At 41.6% G+C, this 22,397-nt stretch overlaps 1 long non-coding RNA gene across 6 annotated transcripts in view; it reads right to left on the reverse strand.

Moving 5' to 3' along the window:
* Positions 1-1,704: 1,704 nt before the first annotated feature.
* The window catches only part of LOC125183419 (uncharacterized), a 29,960-nt gene continuing 9,267 nt past the window's right edge, over positions 1,705-22,397 (reverse strand). For 2 of the 6 annotated variants that reach the window (XR_010832977.1, XR_010832976.1), the window contains 6 exons: positions 15,156-15,260; positions 9,478-9,577; positions 6,103-8,119; positions 5,418-5,492; positions 4,471-4,550; positions 1,705-3,903 (listed from right to left, as the gene is read on the reverse strand). This is a non-coding gene — a long non-coding RNA (uncharacterized lncRNA). The other 4 variants (XR_010832974.1, XR_010832973.1, XR_010832972.1 and 1 more) reach the window with 4 other exon arrangements.

Consider the following 22,397-nt stretch of genomic DNA (forward strand, 5'->3'; position numbering starts at 1 on the left):
ACAAATTACAGAAAGAGTTCTTCTCTTGTAGCTATATTCTTTTTAAAAAATGTCAGTAGAACATGCAAAAATAATAGCCTGCCTCTGCCAGGAAGGAACTATAAGGAAATACACATTTCTCTTCTGAGTTGGATCCTCTAAGTTGAATATACACGATAAAATAGTACTCTGCTGCACATTACTCCCCTGATGGGATCACAGATGGCTTGGACTCTTTAGTGAAGTCTAAAGAAATCACCCACTTACGACAACTGCTGCATCCATTCGGTGTCTCAGTTTTAAAAGCGCCCTTTGCAGTTCTGTTCACAGGGCTGAGGGCGTCAGCACCCTGCCTTCTTTTTCTCCATGTCCCACAGGGCAAGAGCAGCCATGTTTACGTTATTCTTGACAGATCTTGTGGGGCGGACGCTCTCTTCAAGAAAAATCCATCATGTTCAGGATTCCTCTAAAACTTCTATTTTTTTTTCTTTCAAATTGCCTTTCTTGTCCCAGCTACCTTGGATGCACGAGCAGATTACTCCCTGACTTGTTACAATAGCCTTGTGGCGTGTGGTGCTTTCCATTTGTGGGTCAGTGAGTGGTTTTTGTTGAGTGCTAAGTGATTCTAAGGTTCTGCAATTCTATAAAAAGAAATCCCCTTCCTCACGGCTTAATTTTTCCTAAGAATTGCTGAATACCATAATTCAAAATTTTACACTGTAGGGAAAGACTAGTTTAATTTGACCTTTTTTGCTAGGCATTGGTTCCACGGTTTTCTTCTTTTGTTATCTATCCCCTGTAACAACGCTAAACACCTCTTCAGAGCTCAGAAACCTCTCTAATTCATTATTACAATAATTAGAGGCTTTTCTAGAGACATGTCCAACGTCTCTGTAAGTAATTGGCATAACAGAACAAATACTACCCTCTGAGATGAGTAGAAATACTTTAAGGGTGCCTCTCTTTTCCACTAAGTACGTTGCATAAAGCGTCCCAATATGAAGTCTGAAGCTGGTCAACAGTGAGACAGGACCGGGACATCCTGAGCCTCCACAAGCAGCATCACCACCAAACAGCAACAGCTCAGCATTAAAACTGGCACAAAACTCATGTGAATTTGTATCCAGAGACTGAAATTTCCTCCCTTGAGGAACTTACATTAATAAATCCCTGTCTTGTTAGGATGAGACACTTGTCTTCTGGAAACTGGCACAGGTACATTTGAGACCACCCTTTCTCTTGTTAAAAGTTACTGGAAGTAATATAGATATAAATCACTTGATGAACTTTTCCCTGCTTTCCTCCTTACTGGACACCTTCCTTATCGTAACCTCCTCCTTCATGAGGTCAAACCTTTCCCCAGAGACTTACAGTTTGTACTGCCTCTTCAGGGTGTTGCACGTATTCCTCTGCCAACCACATTTTCATGCCCCTTCACCACTCCAGGTTGAGGACTATGAACTATGCTGGAAACTGGTTGTGATGGGAAGGAAGGCTGCTCGGCTGCACAGCCTTGGGCATGGTGAGAAGGGAGCGTTCCCTCCCCGCAATCACATACACTGAGGAGATGACACAACTGGAGAAACACAAAAGCAAACTAAGGAGAAAATGATTACCAAATACGCTCTTCTTTTTTAAACTTGGAAAGCTCTTTAAAGCTGGCGCTGACATAAATAAGGACCTGCAGCTTTTCAAAAAGCATTTCAGTTGAGCATATAACTAAAACCATAGGGAAGATTTAGAGCACAAAGGAAAAAGAATACAATATACAGGAAGCTGTACTAAGGCATAGCTTTCCATTGATGTCAAAACAACAGCATAAAGGATCGTAAGAAAGACTTATGGGGGGTGAGGACGAAAATAACAGTCATCTTCATCAAAACTCTACTTAGAAAACTCCTGAGAAGTTGCCTATTAAAATCAGACATAGGAACGAAAACCCTTTAATTTACTTGCAGAAATACTTTCAGCACAGGAGCTGCAGATTTACGAATGCCAAACTATGCTATCAGCCAAAGACCAGCTGTATCTTCCAGAACCGAAGTCATCTTCTAGTCGCTGACAAGCTCTGTATGGCTCTTTAAATTAAAGGCACACTTTTAATTAAACGAGTATGTTTTTCTCCTCAAGTCCACTACCTCCTATCTTCTATTTTTAGATATCTCTCTCTCCCATTTCAATTTACCATTAATCACAAGTCCAAAAAAAGACCGTAATTATTGAGGTTGACTTTTTAGCGTCTTTTGCTGGGGACACAGCACAAAGCTACTAGTCATTTGAGGAGAAAAAAAGACGTGGTGACCCTAAAAGACCCTGAACCACCTGAAAATGCTTTGAGAAGCAGAAATGTTCATACATAAAAGCAAATGATCACATCCCTTTGTTTAAGGAATCTTAGCTGTGGGCACACACCGGGGCTGGCCAAAGGTGGCACTTTGCCTGAGAAAATGAGCCCACCAGAAAGCCCAAGAACTGGGAAGTACGGTGCGGATGCTCCTGCTCTCTCCATGGTGGTACTGAGCTTCATCCTGTCCAGGTGATGTTTGGATTTTGAACTGGGAGTATTCCAGCCCAGCTTTCCTGTGTAATGGAGAACGCTGCCCATTCCCTAAGGCACCCAAGCAGCCCTTCAGATAATTCACACTAGCTGAGCACCAGTGCAGACGATCAGCAGCAGACCTCAAAATGAAGCTGCACTCTAGCTTGATGGCTGTAAATTGGTATAAGCAATTTATCTGTATAATCCCACATAGATACTAACAAATAACTTATTTATTAATTTGCAAAGCTATAAGAAAACAGTGTCAAATAGATGGCATTTTAGTTTCAGCCTTAACTTTGGATTTGACTCTGGGCTTCTCAGCCTTGCTGTTGCATGCGGACTACTTCTGCATGGGCTTATGTCCTACAGATTAGATTCAAAACTACTTGAAAATCAGTGTTGAACGTGGTCCAGGATTTTGGCCAGGGAAAACAAAACCAGAGTGGAAGCAGCAGGTGACATTACCTTCCTGTTCAGTGTCCAGCACTCTTTCACAGGTTGTGGAAGCCTTGAATTTCACGTCTTTTTCTGCCCCAAAACTAAAATAATAGTACAAGAACTTCTTGTGCAACAAAATATGAAAATGGAAGAGTAGGGAAAAATAGCCCCCGTTGATGGAGGGGGGAAGGGGAATACTGTGCAAGTGCCTACAGATTTTACGGTGTCCCCATAAACATGATGCACAATAGTAATAAAGGCAGACTAATGCGATATGAAAAGGACAGTTACAACAATACGAAGTGGTCAATCATACACCTGGCTTGACAATTTTATTACTGCAATGGGTCATTATTACAACAGGACATTTTAGCTCCCATAAGATATTTCAAGGGGAAAAGATGACTACCGGACAAGGTACATTACAAACGCAGTAATTACATCCCACAGCTGTATTTCACCAAAAGGAAAAGACAACAACATATCATAAGCCAGAATGACACCCAAACCTTTATTCTGAATCACAGTAAGCCTTCCGACATAATTTTACAGGAAGTCTTTTGTTTCTCCTAATTCCCTGTCAAAAAAAATCTGACTCTACCTATGCAGAAAATGATAACTTCATTTGCCTGAAAAGAAGTGTTTTCCTGTGATCCTTTTCTTAAAGATAACAATCTTTTGCATATGTACTCAGCTTAGACAACTCATTGCCCACTCACTGGTCTGTTTATTATCCTCCCAATCCGTTACTCTCCATGACAGCACTTTCAATTAAAAAAAAAAAAAAAAAGAAAAAACTTCAACCCTAGGTGAAGAAACCCACAGTCCACATGATGAGTTTCTACACTACTGGATCTCCAAAGTCTGGTCTTCTCAGAAAAGCCCATCCCTTCCTCCCTTCCTGTCACCATCATGTGATTTTGGCTCAACTTTTCTGAAGCTTTCTGTGAAATAATATCAAGAAAAATAAAATTAAATTTAAATTTTAAAAAAGGAAAAAGAAAAGACTTCTGATTTTTCCAATTAATCCTCTGTATTTTCCTGATGACTTAAATGACCACTGGACCAAAAAGAGTGACAAGTCTTTTGTCCTGATTCCACGGATATTCTCACAATATAATTTTATGCCAAGCCAGAGGACCATATATTTATTCATGGCTGCACAAATGGGAAGAAAAGGGTTGCAGTCAACCCAAGCAACGCAGCTGACAGCACCTATAAACTTCCAGACATGAGACAACAATCCTCCCTCTGAACTAGCCATCTGTTGTTTCAGTCCCTATCTACATCATGACTTACAGTATAAGGAGCCATTATACAATACAGGAATGTTTCAGATTTCTAAAGTCTGTACAGTTTGTTTCTGACATTATAAACTGTAAAAGGAATACAAAGATAACAAAAGGAAAATAATGACATCCTGGTAAAGTACATGTCCACAACTTTCTGTTACTGGGCCGTGTTTCCGCCAAATGAAGCCATGTCTGGATGCCAAGTGTAATCTCACTGACCTCCATAACGAGTAGCTCAGAATCAGGCTTCACAGCCTACACGTAGCTGAAGCCAGAGTCCCAAACAAAGTGCCAGATCCCTGTAAAGTCAGCAATGGAGACAGGCTTTAGCTTGAAACAATGTAAAATAAATTATACCTAGGAAATGCTTCATTATCCTATGCCTGGTACGACTGTATTATCCATTGTAGCCACAAGAATGTGCGGTAGTAAAACTGATTCAAGAGATGACAACAAAATGCTCTGTTTTCAACCTTTTTAAAAAATCCAGATAAATTGCCAGCAAACGTACCACCTTCAGCAATTTCTATTTGTTCTCCTTCTGCGGAATTTTTCTAATCGCAACATGTAGATGAACTTACTTTTAAGTTTATTAACAGAAATGGCAGACAGTCTCTGTGAAAGCATCGATTGAAGCAACAACATGTATCTTTTAATTAAATGGTATATCATAAAAAGGCTGTTATCACTTTGCAAAAGTCAAAACATATTCCTGCAGGGCAAAAATCAGCCTCAGACTATACAAGATAACTGCTTTCAAATGGGTTTATGTCTCCAAGACAGTGAGATGAGTCTTCAATTAAAATTCTTTCAGAAAAGGCCCTGTGCTATCCGAGAACATTTGCTGAAGAACTGTCTCATGTCTTCCAGTCTAACAGGCGCAGTGGTGACTTCTTAATCATGCCTCTAGCATGTGCTAGCAATGAAACATGAACAGATTCTAGAGCTGATTTTATTTTGTGCCTTAAGATGGCAGATTTTTCTTACCACAAAAACAACCACCTCAGCCCTACTCATGATTTTATACTACTGGGCAGCAAAATGCTTTCTCTTTTTCGCAAACAAACAAATTACTGAACATTATGTATACAGTGTTGGGAAAAAAAAAAAAAAAAGAGAATTCAGAGTGACTCAGATCTTACTGTAAAGCTGATAGAAGAACTCACATTTACTCGGCTGCAATTATTTATGAAAAGACTCGCAGACATTCATTTCTCCAAGGAGCACTATGTACCTGTTAACTAAAAAGCATCTGATATGAAACATCACTGCAAGGAAAAGGAGACAGGCATAGCTGCCATCATCTCATCTTTTTCCTACATTAAACAGATTAAATTAGTTATACCTAATTTGGAGTGCTTTATCTTGAGCAATCAACTCCAATAGATGAGGCCAGCAGGCCCTTTATTTGGACTTCTTTGTTGCACGCTGGCAAAGCAAAACATTCATAAACCCAACTTAAGCACCAGTGGCTGCTTTATGCTGCCCAAGTGATAAAAATCACTTAGAGCTTATCAGTCACTATGCACCTCAATTTATTAGAGGGCACTTTATTCTAGTTGCTAACATAAATGACTGGAAAACAGAAATCTTTAGCTTATTTCCTGCTGCATATCTGCTTCCTCACTTAAATTATTTTGTTCACATGTTGCAAAGTTTATTTCTAGATTTATATCCAGCTGAGAAGCTTTAAGAAATCTTCGTGGGAAAACCGCATTAAACTGGATATATTCAAGACAGTGAATTATCTTTTATTACACACAGATTTTACTCTGTAATAACTCTGAATATGACCTTTGCTTTATGTTATAGTCATCACATTGGAGTAAGACCGCCAGATTGTGAACTCACCTTGAAAATTAGCCGAGTGATGGTTCGCTCAAGCCTCTTGCTAAGAGGTACAGCAGAGTGGAGTAGTTATGAGTCAGCCAGCAAGGCCTGGCGATGCTGAGCGACTCATCCCTCCTGAAAGCAACAGTTGTCTTTGTGTAGGTTGAACAGCACCTTACCAGAAAGGATCTCACAGCAGCAAAGACTCTAGAGATATACAAGCCTTAGGACAGAGCATGATCTCCACGAGATGTGGCTTCAGAGACCCACCACCTGAAAACATGTGGGTTATGGGATCTGTTCTGGAAGGGTACAAGAATGCCACTAATGGGAAATATCATTCCACCAGTTATTACTCCAAATTGGCTCAAATATACACTGGGTTCAGATTTAAATTCATTGAAACTAACTAGCAACTCTCCCCGTAAGAAGACGAAGCCACGCTGCAATAGAAGATGGTTCTGTACTGATGAAAACGGAAGCACTGCTGTCACCTCCACTGCTATGTGCCAGGGAAGCCATCGTGCAAAATTTCTAACTGGAGACAGCTGAGGAATTAACTCATTTAAATTCTATTTAGATCTCTTGGGCCAAGAAACTTTTGCAAAATCTATCAAGTATCGTTAACTAGAAAAAAAACTCCACTTTTCCATTGTAAATTTTTGAATTAACTTCATAATTTGAAATAAATCCATTTTGTTATGGAGTTTTGAATACACATATTTTTAACAAAACATTAGCAAAGGCATATTTCTGCATATTGTCCCTGTCTAAGCCGCATTCACTTATGAACTGGAGCTACTGTTACTCAAAAGTTCAGGAACCTTCAAATATCGCCCAAACAAGTATTTTTCGTTTTGAAATGGAAAACGCAAACATGAAATTTCATCAATGTTTATATTTACTTGGGAATTTTGCACCTCAATTACTTGGACACATTAAGATATTTTTCTCATATTTAAGAGATCTGCCCAGACACAAATAACATTATAAATATGTATAAAGCCATGAGCTATAAAACATGCAAATATCATCCTAAAACTGGGTTTGCATTTGGAAGCTCAGAATACTGGCTCTTTTCTTCTAGTTCTTCAGAAAATCATAGTTCAGAAGTCAATCAGGAGCTATATTCATGAAAAATTGTTGAACAACATGCAAACAGCTATGCTGCTTGCTGCAACATTGCTGCCATAGATCGCTGCAAAAATACCGGCATTTAGCCTGTTGCACAGCCACTATAAACAGGGAAAATAAAATATATAGCTCTGAATAACTATGACATCTTTCATATATTTTTCAGATCACAAACATCCAGACCTTTTTTAAAATGAGATCAATAAAGCTGGATTCTCAAATGTCTTCACTCTCTTTCATAGCTAAAAATACGTCTCAAATATGAAGCGGGCTGAAAATAAACTGAGACAAATCAATATGGGTGCCCCTAGAGCACAGACAATTTCTCTGAGAGGCAGTTGCAGCAGAGAAAGGCAGCGGGGCCTGTAGGAAAGGCAGAGCAATCCTGGGAGAAGGTTTTAGCATCAGTAAGATGGAAAAGATACGGATTCACTATCTCCATTTCACACTTTTTCCCAGCAGAGCTCTGGTGCAAATTAAATCTGTGGTTTTTGCAGCAATGGGAAACGATCAAAGTAATTTAGTAGAAGAAATCCCCCCCAAATTCCTTTCAGATGTGAACCCCAGAGAGATGAACCTGACTCATTTCTTGCAGAAGCAAAATACAAACTCCTGCCTAATCACTACAGGCATTACAAATGTGGCAAAAGTGACTGTTTTGTGAAATGAAAAGCACCGAGCACAAACAGGTAATCATGGATACACGGCAAGGGCCTGGCCACCTAGCAAAGCACCAGGCAGAGGCAGCATCCAGCCTGTTAAAATCTCTTCTCGCAGCTCCACAGCACACCAGGTCTCTTCAGCAGTGGCTGAACAACAGCTTCTCAACCCTCAGCATTTATTGGGCTCTTTTCAGACAGGGCTTTCTCCTCCAGAAGCTTTCAGTGGGTTTCTAGGAGAAGAACTGAACGGCTAAATCACAAAAGGGCCTTAAAACACGGATAACTGTGTAACTGTCTTCTGACTCAGAGTGCCTGACAATCTCAAGCACACATGAACACTTTTGCTTAGGTGGATTTACGACACGAGCGACTTGGGGGGCTCAAACTGCAGGACTTGTCAGTGCCACCAGACAGGTGCAGTGCTGTCCAGCCCCCTCCGAGGTTACCTTTTCGGCAGGTTTGAGAACTTGAAGGGCAGTCTCCGTTATGTGAAAACGTTACGATCCCCCGAGCAAAGACAGTGAAAGCCTTTTTTAAGTCGCTTGCTCCTGTCCAGCCACACTGTAACAGGATGTGGACAATGAGGGCAGCCAGACCTTCCTCATTTTTCATGCCACAACTCAAGCAGTGGCAGAGGGAGGTCTGGAGCAGCAGCTCTCCACCACAGGTTGGTCAGTCAGGGCTGATGTGGTGGGTCACTCTTATTATACCTACTCAGCGCTGATCCACGCCCTATCGCTGCGCAGCGAACTATATATCCATCAATCTATATCCAATTACTGCACCTCCTGCGTTTATCGATGGCTTTCAGGAGGCGAGCAGAGCAGTAAGCACCCAAAGGCAGCCACTAGCTGTCTGCCACTTATCAAACAAGCTGCAAGCACCCCCAGTGACGTGCCAGCGCAGCTCCACCTTCACAGTGCAGAGGGTTTCGGAAGGCAAACCAGGGAGGCGAGACACAATTAAGCACATTATTCCCCTCTGCAGCATCAGTCTGCTTTCTAGGAGCCTGAAAAGACCAGTCAGCGGAGCAGAGCTTTTTACTGGTGCTATCACATTAATTGCCAAATTATTTCCTTATATGATGCATAAAAAGCACAGACAAAAGCTTAAGAGAAGACATGGACATTTTGCAAATGGGAGATTCTCAACAGCCAGTTATTGTTGAGGCCAGTATGAATGGTATTTGCTGCTTTTTGGTTTTGATTTTTTTTTCTTTTCATTTCCAGGTAATGCTGTTATGTGGTCATTTGAGAGGGGGCTGCAATTATGGGGAAAGAAGGTAACCTTTACCCACGGTAATGGGGATACAAGGGAGACTCAGGGCTGCTTAATTTCTGTATGCCTCCTGGCACAGCCTGCTCGTTCATTTCTGCGGGGACTGTACTTCTGAATAACACCCAGTCACCTTTTCCCAAATTGGTCTCTATGTGAATTGAACACGACGGCAAATATTGGTCATAAATAAACAAGGAACTGAGAAAAATACATGGAAGAATGTCATTACTGTGGTTATTCAGTAAAGGCTTTGTGACACATCTCCTGGTTGTGGCCACCTTTTTGCTTTCTTTTTTTCCCCACCCTCTTCCTTCCCACTTACTGCTTTTGTGAGCAGAGAGACCTTTTCAGTAGGGATTTGAATGAGGCAGGGTGGTTCGCTGCACGCTTGCAGAAGGGTGTCCACACGCAGAAGGTAGCTCCTGGTGAGACAGGAAAAGAGGGATACGGGGAAAAGACGAAATGAAGAGTAGAGAATGCCACTGGCACAAGGCACAGAAACTGACATGGGCAAGCAGAACAAGCAATGATGATAATGAATTGCAAGCATGAAAATTTTGATGTCAGTCTCTTGACTAAAGAATAGCTTAGCTTGGTTGATAACAAAGAAAAACAGAAGTGAAATAGATGAGAAAGGAAATGCTTGGACAGCAGTTAAGAAATGTGACTGAAGAATGTAGATTTAAGTATTTTATTCAGCATATTCAGTATGGAACAATTTGGTTCCACACTGACTTCCACGCTGTACCACTAAATAAAAAGGCCCACTTTTGTCACCTATCACTGCACAGTTGTGTCCAAACAGCTGAACTCTTCACATCCCCAACAACAGGGTCACATCCTGTCCATTGGCTGGGAGCGATCTACATGCCAACTGCAGAGAGCAAAACTAAGGGAGTGCCTCTGCTGATGTTTTAACAGTACAGGTGGCTGCAAGCCCTGACACTATTTAATCTCGCAAGTAACCCAGATGCGAGGGAAGAAGGAACATTAGGGATGAAGACAAATTTGATCATCTGCCTCAGTGCTGAATGCAGCAGTGGTGACATAAAACAACACAGACAAGGATATAACAGAGCATGGGAGGTGAGATCATGAACTCAGATTTGGGAAGAGCAAACCTGGAACAATACTAAGCACATACACAGACTGCCCAGAGTAAAGGCTTGCCTAATCATCCTTCAGAGTCTCCTCTCCCTCACAATATTTTGAGAATCATAGCCTAAGACTTAAAACCTAGGGCGCAGGATGGGAGGTGCAGGGCAGTCCCCGTGGCCGAGGGGCAGCCTTTCTCTCTGGCAAGCCAAATGGCCCGGGGGAGCCAGCCCCAGATAAGGGGCCCTCAGCCCCCCACCCCTCCTCCTTGTCCACGTGAGGGCATCTTCCAGGCCGCTCCCAACACAGCCGCCTTTGGCCACGCGTGGGCCACTCCATCACAGAGGCTTGCTGAGGTCACAGTGGCCACCACTGCCCCGCCTTTGCTGCGGGCCCTATAAAACAGGCCCCCTGCAGCTGGCCCAGCATTCGCTGAGCACCTGGGCCCTCTGACTGCCAGCTTGTGCGGCAGGAGGAAGACTAGAAGAGCAAGGCGAGCAGCAGGCCTCCTTGGTGTGCGAGGACAGCGATGCCGTCCGGTGAAGCACCAAGAAGGGATGCACCTGAGCAGAAGGAGATGTGTCGTGGGCGGAGGGATAGCGCCGGCGGCACAAGAGACACCAGTGCCCAAGGGACCTCTGGCGCCCAGCCCACAGACACATACAGGCGGTACCACTGAGCACCACCAGCATCGCAGGAGTGCCCGGCGAGCCCCCTACTCGTTGCTCAGGCTCCATCGCAAGCATTAGCTTGGAGACACCAAACACCACGGACATCCCGCAGCCTTGCCTGCAAGATGTCCCGGCAATAAACAGCTCTTGCCGATTCTCAGCGGTTGTGCGAGTGCTTCTTTTTTGGGAGGGAATGGGCTAAAGTTGCCCCAGGGGAGGTTTAGGTTGGATATTAGGAAGAACTTCTTTACCGAAAGGGTTGTTAGGCATTGGAATGGGCTGCCCAGGGAAGTGGCTGAGTCACCATCCCTGGAGGTCTTGAAAAGACGTTTAGATGTAGAGCTGAGCGATATGGTTTAGTGGGGGACTTGTTAGTGTTAGGTCAGAGGTTGGGCTAGGTGATCTTGGAGGTCTCTTCCAACCTAGGTGACTCTGTGACTCTGTGATCTGATAGTGAAACTCCTAATGGGATCAGCAAAAACAGATGACTTGAAAACTCATGTAACTGTTAGAGATCTCAGTTTTCTTCCTAGCAAGGATACACTGCACAGGCTTTTACGAACAGTAGACTAGTGATATTGCTAGCTTCTGGTATTTTTAATATTTCACTGTTTCATTGGCAGTAGAAAGTAAAAATTGGATTCTGCAAATTTTGCACTTTTTTGCACTTTTTGCTGTTTCCCTCAAGATCCAGGCTTTGACATAAAACAAAAAATCCTTGTGTTTATATGTATTTACATTACAAAGACCCTCCACAGTAAAAAGCACTGCCCTTTTTTTTTTGTTTTTAAGCTTAGTCATGCAGATACCTGCCTCAAGCCAATTAAAAAAAAAAAAAAGTAATAGCAAAAGAAGGAATAGCATTCCCCCCATCTGCTCCCATCAATGGTGTCTTAATTTCAAAGATTAGTAGACATTCTTTAAAGGATATCATACTAATACTTGGATTAATCTGTTAGAGGGTCACCTTCACTATGGAAAAAGATTTAATCTCTACCATGAAAGATAAAAATATGGACCAACCAATATAGTTGCCTCTGAAAAATTCTAGTTGAACTACTTAATTTGTAATTCAGGCACATGTGCACATTAAAAACAGTAATTAATTATACATTCCAACACCTAGCATAAAATACCATCAGTTCTTTGTTTCCTAGGGACCAACTGAAAATAAAAAAAAAATTTAAACTGAGCTTAAGAAAAGTCCTTTACAAACACTACAGACAGGGTATGTACTTAATTGTGCATGGCTAGATTCATTTGGTCCCTGCATCATTTTGTATAGTATTCATCACAGTTGATCATGTATTAAATAAAATGAGTTACCATGATAAAAATCAGGCTGAAAAAAGGACTTACTCTTCCCTCAAACAGTTTGGCTGTAAATAAGTGATCTAAAAAAAATGCAGCAGGAACTTGCAGTGCTGACTATGACTACACTGACTATGCCTGTACATAGCTAAAACCTCTGCCATATTTTCTATGCTTTAAGAAGCTTCCCTAATCCAGGGTGTTTAAGGAATTAAAATGTTTGCTTCCATTTCTCCCCCCAAGTGTCTTCAACTTTGCCAGCACAGTAAAATGCAAATGTACACGTCTGGAAAGGAATGGACAGGTTTTGAAAGAGAACACAGTTGAAATCACAGCAAAAAAAGGCTGCCATTAACTCTCAGGTGGGCTAAGCCTGCTCCCTAATGGGAATCCAAGGTCCTTTAATGCTAACAGCTCAGGAAGAGCTCTGACTATTTCCCATCTCTGAATTAAAAGGCACATTTCAAGATTCAGACAAGCAGCAGGCAACTCTGAAGTCCCATAGTCAATAGCTCAATTGAATAAACCACTACTGGGCAACACGTATTGTTTCTGCCAAAAAATGGGTTTTTAAAAGCTGTCTGTACCAAATGCTCGTGAAGCTCACCCAGCACGCTGTTTCAATCAACTGAGGCAACTCTTATTGTAAGAAGCACACCTATGCAACATGATTTTGCTCAGCTTGTGCTTCCACAAAGCAACTGGTTCTGCTTCTTAATATAGTTAGGATACATCTTATGTTTCTTGCACATTATTATGAAAGCATAATTTCCACCCTTTTCAAGTGATAATACAGCTGGATTCCTCACCATAGGCCACCTACCTGAACATACCCTTGAGGACAAAAACATCCTCACCAAAAACAAATGTAAAAAAAAAACCTATCAAAATCAACTGCACATTAAATCACCACGTTGTTTGTTTCTATGTTAAAGAGACAGTAGTTTTTATTAAGCTCCAACTAGCGATGATTTATCAGAAGTCTCTTTCCTCACTCCAGAAGCGAAGTGCCAAGACACCACACTGTGTGCCCCAGCTGAGTTTTCAGGCTTTTTTTCCAAACTGACCCACCACATTTTGAAAGGTCAGATCCGAGAACTGTGCAAAGTCTGATAAAATATCTGGCTCTGAGTTGTGCACAAACGAGAGAGGAAGAGGACGGTATAAAGTCGCTTTGTGACTTTAACCATGTGCGACATGGAGTCTCACCATTTTAATACACTTGGCTAAAAAAGCAACTTCAGTAACAGGAGGAGTATGAAATGAGAAGAAAAAGGAGTGAGTCTTTCCTGCTTTTAGCACTTAGAAATCTAGAAAAGTAGAAAAGTGAAGGAGACAATAAATGCACATCCATACTGCCCAAGCACAAGATTCACCAGCAAACCAGCACAACTTTTAAAGGTCCTCTGAGTTTATGCTGGTCCCTTTCTGGGAAAAGTTTGCAGCCCCAGTTGTTAAAGTTTCTTTCTCTACTCCAGCAAGTTTTCTCCCTGGAGAGTTATCCCACTAACTCTTATGCAAACACAGTCACAAATGCAGTAGTGTTAAGCTTTGAAGGTGAAAATGTGAAAGTATTACAATAATATTTTTAAAATGTTCTTACTTCTTTCCTTAGTACCTGCATTTTCAATCGACAACTAAAAACATAAGAGTTTTTGGTGCATGGGTAACCTTTGCCTTTTTCAAAGTGTACTGCAAAACACTTACTTCATGATTTAAATAAAAAGAACAAAATCAACCAACCAAAAAACAACAACAATAAAAACCCAGCTATTATGTTACACCTCTACACCCTGGTGGTAGATTACTTTAAATAGCTTCCAATCCATCCAATCAATTAGTGAATTGAATAACCCCAAAAAGTTGAAGCCACGAGCACAAGCTAAGTGTTACAGCTCATCTCTACTTAGAAGGAAAATACAGATGAAGATTAATGGAGAATTCAGCACAAGCAGTTCTATAGGAAGTGCTGTAACACAAGTCTCTTATTTTCTGGATTTTAAAGGCGTCTTCTGGAAGACTTCTTATTGCTGTCCAAAACCCCGTACTTTTTATTTTTATAAAATGATATAATTAGAATCATATACTTGTACCACAGACGCCATTTCACTTTTACAGTACAACAAAGCAAAACTGATGTGTATTGATCTTTCCATCCAGCTCCACTAAAGTAGAACTCCTTATACTGTGTAATTTCACTTGTGATTGTGTTACTGTATCACAGAGAGAATACTTATTCAGTGGCATTAACAACAACTTCAGTGATAGGGAGTGCTCTGCTCACATTGTTAATATGGGACTGAGATCCAGCACTTCTATACCGAAAAAATTTCTACTCATTTCATTGTAACTGATAAATACCTGCTAAATTACCTGTCTCTTACCTAACTAGACTTCAAAGTATTAGCTCAAGAATCAGATTTTTCCAAGAACCTTAATTCTTCTGCCCAGTAAAATACTTTTTATTATTTTGAATAATGGAAATCCCCACAATATACCTGTGCAACCACTCAGTAATACACTGAACAAATCACATAAGCACAAGCTGTAACATGGATGGCAAAGCACCAGGAGACAAAATAATACAAAGTGGCCCATGTTGGTATTATAGCTAGAACCAAAGGTATCCTTTAAGAGCACAATATAAATAGCAGCGAATAAACTTGCAGTGGGATAGGAAAACCTTCCAAACAGAGATGCTGGAAAAGGCCATTTGCCCTCAGCTTTCACCAAGCTGTTTGCAGGGAAACCCCATGGAAACTATCTGGGGAGCGGGAAGGCTTTGTCAGACAAGACTAGGACATGGTCCCAGTCTTCACAGCTGGGATGGTCAGTGCCACGTTGGCACAGTAGAGACCAGGAGCTGTGAGGTGATAGCGAGGAAAAGGAATTGTTAGCGTCAGCATAGTGAGTAGGAACATACCTGTGGTCATTCCACACTTCATCAGTCAGCGTGTATTTCATCCTGTAGGTGCCCCACAGCCTTCAAAGATGAATTTTCTCTCTTCCGACAGCAACAAACTTCCTCCTGTTAAGAGAAACAACTTGCATGAACACCGTGCAGATTTATTCCTCTTTTTCTGAGCTTGCCCATGTGGTGGATTGCCCTCGGCCTGCACCCTGCTGCCCCTCACTGCCGCCCCTTCACCTCCCACCTCTCCCTGCCCCACCGCAGTCTCTGGGGGCTGCAGGGGGCTCTGCCTGGTGCCTGGAGCACCCCCACATGCCCCTCGGGGCCCACAGGGCTGCTCTCCACGATTTTTACCTCAGAACACCCTTTCCCAGGACTTTTTTTTTTTTTTTTTTTTTTTGCTCCTCTGCCCATTTCCACAGAGGCACCGCCAGGACCAGGCCCTGTGGTGGAACCTTCTGGAACTTACCGGGCAGTGCCGCGCTCTCCTCACAGAACCCCTTAGGCGGCTCCCTGAAGCAATATTTCTCAGTAACATCCCCTTACTTCTTGCCAGGGTGCTTTTGTTCACTGTTGAGGTTTCACCATGCCATATGTGGAGGAAAAGTGCCCCTAAATCCCACATAGGCCTCCTCTGGTTGCACAGATGTGACCCCCACACAGCACTCTGTTCCCAGGATGGGAGGAAGCTGGCGAGAGCCTGACAAACTTTACACTTACTTAAGTTGTTCTGCATCAGTAACTTTGCTAGCAATTTCCTAACTTACCACCTCGCTTGTAGTCATCAAATATTAGTGAAAGCTGCATTACTTCTGTAAATAAGGCAGAGCTAGATAACAAATTATACATGTAGCTGTTTATTGACTCATTAAAAGTCATACCTACAGCTGCACAAGGAAGATGCTGCTTTAGCTGACAGAAAGCAGAAGATGAGGATGTTATTTATATCCATTATTCTGGAAAAATAAAAAATACCCAGACTTTGATATTCCCCAGGCTGACAGAGAAGCACTACCTGAAGCAAGACAAGCAAAGAGACTTGTCTGAGGTCCCACAAAACCTGGAAAGATGTTAGATATATCATGGACACGAAAAGCGAGATGAGAGAACAGGCTCTGGTAACACCTCGACTACAGTGCTTCCAGTCCCTTCTTACACCAGATGATGCAGGCACAAGCCCTCGCACACTCACATCACCATGTCTCCTACACTAAAGGGGACACCGATGGTCCAAAGGCACAGCTCCTTCATATCCCAAACTCTCACAAAGATTACGGTCCCCCTGACTATTTTAGCTCCATCGTGACAAGTAAGGCTCTGGGACGGCACTGGTCTCATCTTTTTTCTGTGTTTGTTCTTCTGTCAGGTATTTCACTAGATGATTCACAGATTCACAGATTTCTCTAGGTTGGAAGAGACCTCAAGATCATCGAGTCCAACCTCCGACCTAACACTAAGTACTCCACTAAACCATATCCCTAAGCTCTACATCTAAACGTCTTTTAAAGACCTCCAGGGATGGTGACTCCACCACCTCCCTGGGCAGCCCGTTCCAATTCTTAATAACCCTTTCGGTAAAGAAGTACTTCCTAACATCCAACCTAAAACTCCCCTGTCGCAACTTTAGCCCATTCCCCCTCGTCCTGTCACTAGGCACGTGGGAGAATAGACCAACCCCCACCTCTCTACAGCCTCCTTTCAGGTAACTGTAGAGAGCGATGAGGTGATGAGGATGATACTACGAATCACTTTTAATTTGAGATTTCCCTTTTTAATTGAACTCTAAAATTGCATTAGTCTGCATTTATACCATCATTAGTAATAAATCTAGGTGCTTTTTTTTCCTTCCCTGTTAAAAGACGAAGCTGCTCATCCAAAAATAGTTACTGCCCTTTAGCCCTATGGATTTTGTGTGTGTATTTTTCGTATTATCATCCCGTGCTTTTAGCCTCAGTAATGATATTCCAGTAATTAGAGACAAACTAGCATGCAAATTGCCAGTAGCAGGTTCCCCTCAGTTATCTCATTTATAGCATGATAAAAAATTTACTTCCAGGAAAGTGAAAAGCAATGAGAAACAGCTTGTAATGCACCAAGTGGTGGCTGACACACGATGCAACGCTCTGGCTTTGCAGTCCAGGATACCACCATAAATTCAGGCTGTTCCTTGCCTTGTCTGTGGTGTTGTCAAAATACATCCTGGGGGCGCTTGCTCTGACAGAACGCTATCTGGTGGGTGTCTCTGCCCCTGCCTACCGTCTTGAAGAGTCAACACAAAGGGTGAACCCCTTCCTCACTTTACTGAGGTGTTTTTTCCAATTAATGAACCCTAACATCTCTATAATCCTGCCCCACAGTAAGGTTTCCTAACTGCAGGGCTCTGCCCTACAACTACTCCAGTTTGCTCCTCAGTGGAGCTTGGCTCACTTTGAAGACATTCCCAGTATTCACGTACTCAACTGTGCACGTAGGGTTGCCACAGGACTTACGAAGAGAAGAAAACATTTCATCATCTAAAGCACAAGGTGTTACAACTCAATTAATTCTCTGAGCCGCATGACTTACCACGCAATCACCATGGAAAACCACAATTGTCTACATTAGATCAGTGAACCAGAAATACATTCTCAGCAATGACAGCTATCCACATTTTAATTTATTCACTCCGTTTGATGTTTCTAAAGATACATTTTAAACAGCAACAGCCCTTTTGGCTGTCCAGAAGGTTCCAGCATTCTCCAGGCTGCTACATGCAAGCTGAAAATAAGGCCAAGGTTCATTCCTGGGTCAGTGTCCAGTACTAACAGGAATAATTCTATACCAGCACTTCTTTGATTTTAGTGAGAATGAAAGCTGCATATAGATGGGGCTTACAGCACTTTTTCTGTGGTATATCTGTCCTCACTCCAAAGTAGGGTGTCATCTCCAGGTCCTGTCCCTTTTCCTGAGTGTTGACAAGGCTTATGCAACCAGGAATAAAAAATGCAGGAGACGTTCCTGCAGAAGAGTAAGCAGTAACCAGCCAAAAGGCCTATCAAAATTTCAGCACATACGACGACATTGTACCCTACTGAATTTCCTTCGCTTTTTGTTCAGGGACAGATTTTCCTTCCAGGTCATGCTTAGAAAGGTTTTGTGTAGCTGCTGTGGCAATTGCCAGAAGCAGCAGCCAGACCCCAGTAAAAGGGCAGAGACACTGCAGAGTTAAAGCAAAAGGAGCCTTGGAGAAAATACAGACAGGGTGAAAATGTCCCAAATGACAATTCCTGCAAAACCAACCCTCTATTTGCATGGGCTCCTATTTTCTTCATCTCACATCAACACACACACTACATGCCATTTGTGAGGTTTTATTTGTTAATTTTCTGAAGTCCTCTGAGATCCTAATGTTTGATCAGCGCGTTTTCAATTGTTGATATCAGCTATGAAACTATTTGAAATAAAAAAGTCTACAGGCGCTCGGTAAGAAAATGAAGTATTGCCGCTCTGAATGAAAGAGCAGTGTGACTAATGACAGTGTCAGGAATCTGATGCTTTCTGAAACTAGCGCTGTATATTAAAACAGCCCTTCTGTACTGATAACTTTCAGAAAGGACTATAATAGCATCCTTTCAACTAGAGCTTTCCATCTCTCCAGATATTTCATTGCACTCCTAACTTCAATATCACCTTCCTTTTAATAGCAAGGCTGTGCATTATAATATCTCCTGTGTTTTGGCAGGGTCAAAAATACCAGTGCAGCTGATAGAAGAAACAAAGTTTAAGATTTGTCAGAAATTTCTTCAGGAAAGCCTAAGTATATATATATTTTGATGTACAAATACCTTGTGGTCTGAAAAACTGTTACACCAACTGCCAACAGAGGGGACTTTCTTAGCATTTGTCAAATTAAACAAGTAAGTAGAAGTTGATAGGTAAGAGGTTTGTTGTGGTGGTGGTGGTGGTTTCTTCTTACAGTTATGGTTATTATTATTTTTAATTAAAGTGTTTTAGAGCTCATGAACTTGATGAGTTTTCACAGGCTGATTAAAATGGGCACAACCCTAACACTTGTACCAGGCAGCTGACCTATATTCCGCAAAGTAAAAAGTAACAAGAGCATCGTACTAACACATTTATTTTAAATGCATCCTTGTTTGCACACTAATGCTGGTCGACTGCTGTATTTTTCAGGACCATGCTGGCATTGCTACATAAGGTATATCCCTGCAATTGCCACAGAGCACATTAAGATGGACAAAATCCCACACACTGTTCCTACAAGCCAGCAGCCCACCACACTGGCCAGCTTGTTGCACTGCAGAGCTGGATCAACAAGCAGAAGCAGTCCAAAGTCTGCCCTTCAGGAGCATCAAAAGCAAGTGGGAAATAAGTTGGTAGACCTGAGAGAGAGAGGGAAGTGTGGGGAGGGCAGCAGAAAGCAGTCTGGGCTTAAACCATGTGTACAAGAACAGGGAAGCAGCAGAGAAAATCCCTCCTTATCCATGCAGTTGAGCTAACCTGGGTGGATTTGCTTCCTCTCCTGGACAGAGTGTAGAGAATGGGTTTAAAATAAAGGATAGCAATTCACACAGTTTTCTTTATAATGGCCTTCACAACAAAGGTTGGTTTTTACACAGGTTGGACACAACACACACACAGCAACTGTGCTCCTAAAGAACCAGGGCGCTTCCATATTGATGTAAAACCATGACAGTGAGCACAGACATCACAGCTCTGCAAAAGTTAAGTTTTACCTCACGCTATGGGCATCAGCTGAGATCGATAAGCTCCAAGCTGCATCTCTTTTGGCTGCCACAGCAGGCAGCTGGCAGTGCAGACCTGGAGGAGGCTGGCCTCTCTCCTGCAAAACATGGAGCATCTTCAATCCCCACAGGAATCAGCAGGTGCTCAACCTCCTCAAAGGCTGCCTAAGCAAAGCAAGGCTAAGCCCTGACCACATGCAGACTTCTTTCTGCACACACACCAACCCCCCTTTTTCTCCAAATCTTTCTTTCTTGCTAGCTTGCCTGTAGCAAAGGCTGATGGCTGCCTTCAAGACACAAGCATCCTGTGGTTAGCTCATCACATCTTCATTAGAATGAAGGGAAGCAGCTCCAGCACAGGGAATGTCTGTCATCATTAATGTGCTCATAAATATATATATATATATATATATATATCTCCCCCAACTTTTTCTGATGCTTTTTTGCCCTTTTGACTGTGCTGCTGAGCCTGCATATTTCCAATAACCAAACAATTAGAGTAACTCAGTAATAAACTCAACAATAACTCGGCAGTAAATATGAGCAACTCTATTTCAAAGAGACAGCCCAAATTTTCAGCAGGTTCAGTGAATCCTTTAGGATCCATAAACACTTTCTAAATACAAGCTAAAATCAAGCAGGCATCTTTCTTCCCCCTCCCCCCCCATTCCATTTCTCATATTTTTATTATTATTTGATTGATTTTTTAGTTTCTCTCTGCTATCCTTATGAAACCATCTTTTGCAATGTCCATCTCAAGCAAAGAATGAGGGTGGTGTTTAATATAATTGGATATAACAGAAAGAACCAAAACAAGCCAAAGGATAAATCCATATATTAAAATCTCCTCCCCTCCACTTGCTCTCATACATTCATCACCTGACTATAGCAAAATAATGCTTGATAGTAACAATTCCTAGTGTGTTAGGCTTCAGACAGCATTTAACCTGAGAGTCATCTATTAATGTGAATGGAAACAAGGGGGGGTTGTCTCATCCTGATGCACATTACAAGCAGAAATAATCTGCCATTGCCACTGAAGCTTTTTTTTTTTAAAAAAAAAAAGGCTCAAGTGAACAGAAATTGGTAAGATAAAAAAGCCACTATATAAATCATATTCTTCTTATTAATGTTATGCATTTTTATTTTCCAGAAATCAAAATAGTGCACTTTGTATATATTCAGAAATCATAGGCATATTCTGAAATGTTTAATTTACATGCAAATTAGATTCAGGGACCTACCAGTTGCAGTTATTCCCTTTCAGTCAAACTGGCCTTTAAGCCTGAGTAAGAGGATAATACGATGGCAACAAGATTATTACTGGTCCTATAAAAGTTTAGCTTCCAAAAGCCACGCAAATTTGATTCAGTAAACAGGAATTGTAACACAGGAAAAAAGAAAAAAGGAAGAAACATTATAACAACAAAAAGTCTGGGTCTCCAGAGCAGCAAATCTGAAATTGCTTAATTTAAAAATAAAAATAAAAAATAAAACTAAGGCTTTTGGAATTATACTGCTTTCTCACGTGTGAATTGTCTAGCTGTAGCAACCTATGCCTCACCTTTATTCTTCCAGAGAAAATGCTGATAGTTTACTGTATTTGGTCTATAATCTCTTACTGTAGCCCAAAACATTTCACCGATGTTCTACTTCAAATGGTTTAATAGTGACAACAGATATGGAAGAAGTAGTTTAGCAACAGAAGGTGTTATTATCCAAAGCCTGATGAAGCAAAAGGAGGAACTCCAGATCATAATGCATTTAACCAGAACTGTTCTTTCTGTCTGGTACACAAAAAAAACAACTCTCTAGAGAATTATTTTAATGCAAGTTTCACCAAAGCACTGAACCATTCGGTAGCTGGACCTTGTGAGAGCAGTGATATGGTAGTTAGCCCTGACCACCTTTGTAACAAATGAAAGCATTATTTGATGGAAAAGTGTATTTCCTGAAACCAACCCAAACCAAAAATATACTACTTCTAATGGTTCACATCAGGTTACACACTGAAAAACAGAAGAAATATTTTATCTTTGCCTGCCTCAGGCTCAAGAGGCCTAAAGGGAACAGCTCTGAAGACATCTTAAATACAGTATATTCAAAAGGTGCACTTTTCCATGTTAGAGTCCTTTCCATAGAAATGGAGGCATCAGACATCTTGCAAAACCAAGTCTTTTCAACGGTGAACAGCTAAAATCTTGTGAACAGCCCCTGTTTCACAGCGAAGGAAATCACTTCATGTAACTCCTGTCTTGCAATTTTACTATACATATAAATAAAATATTTAGAACATCCTTATGTAGTCCATGTGTGTGTGATTACAACAGCAATAATAGCTCAATGCCAACCTGCAGAGAGCCCATGGTTTCATTGTAATGCAGGAATACAATAAGAAACTGTTTAAGAAGTTCATGAAAATGCTGTGACAATGTCATTAAGAGACTTGTGCACTGTGATGGGAAGACAATTTGAATGCTACTTGCGTAGAGATTCTTATTACAAGGTT

The sequence above is a fragment of the Anser cygnoides genome, chromosome 7 (genome assembly GCF_040182565.1).
Source record: "Anser cygnoides isolate HZ-2024a breed goose chromosome 7, Taihu_goose_T2T_genome, whole genome shotgun sequence".
Taxonomy (NCBI): Eukaryota; Metazoa; Chordata; class Aves; order Anseriformes; family Anatidae; genus Anser; species Anser cygnoides.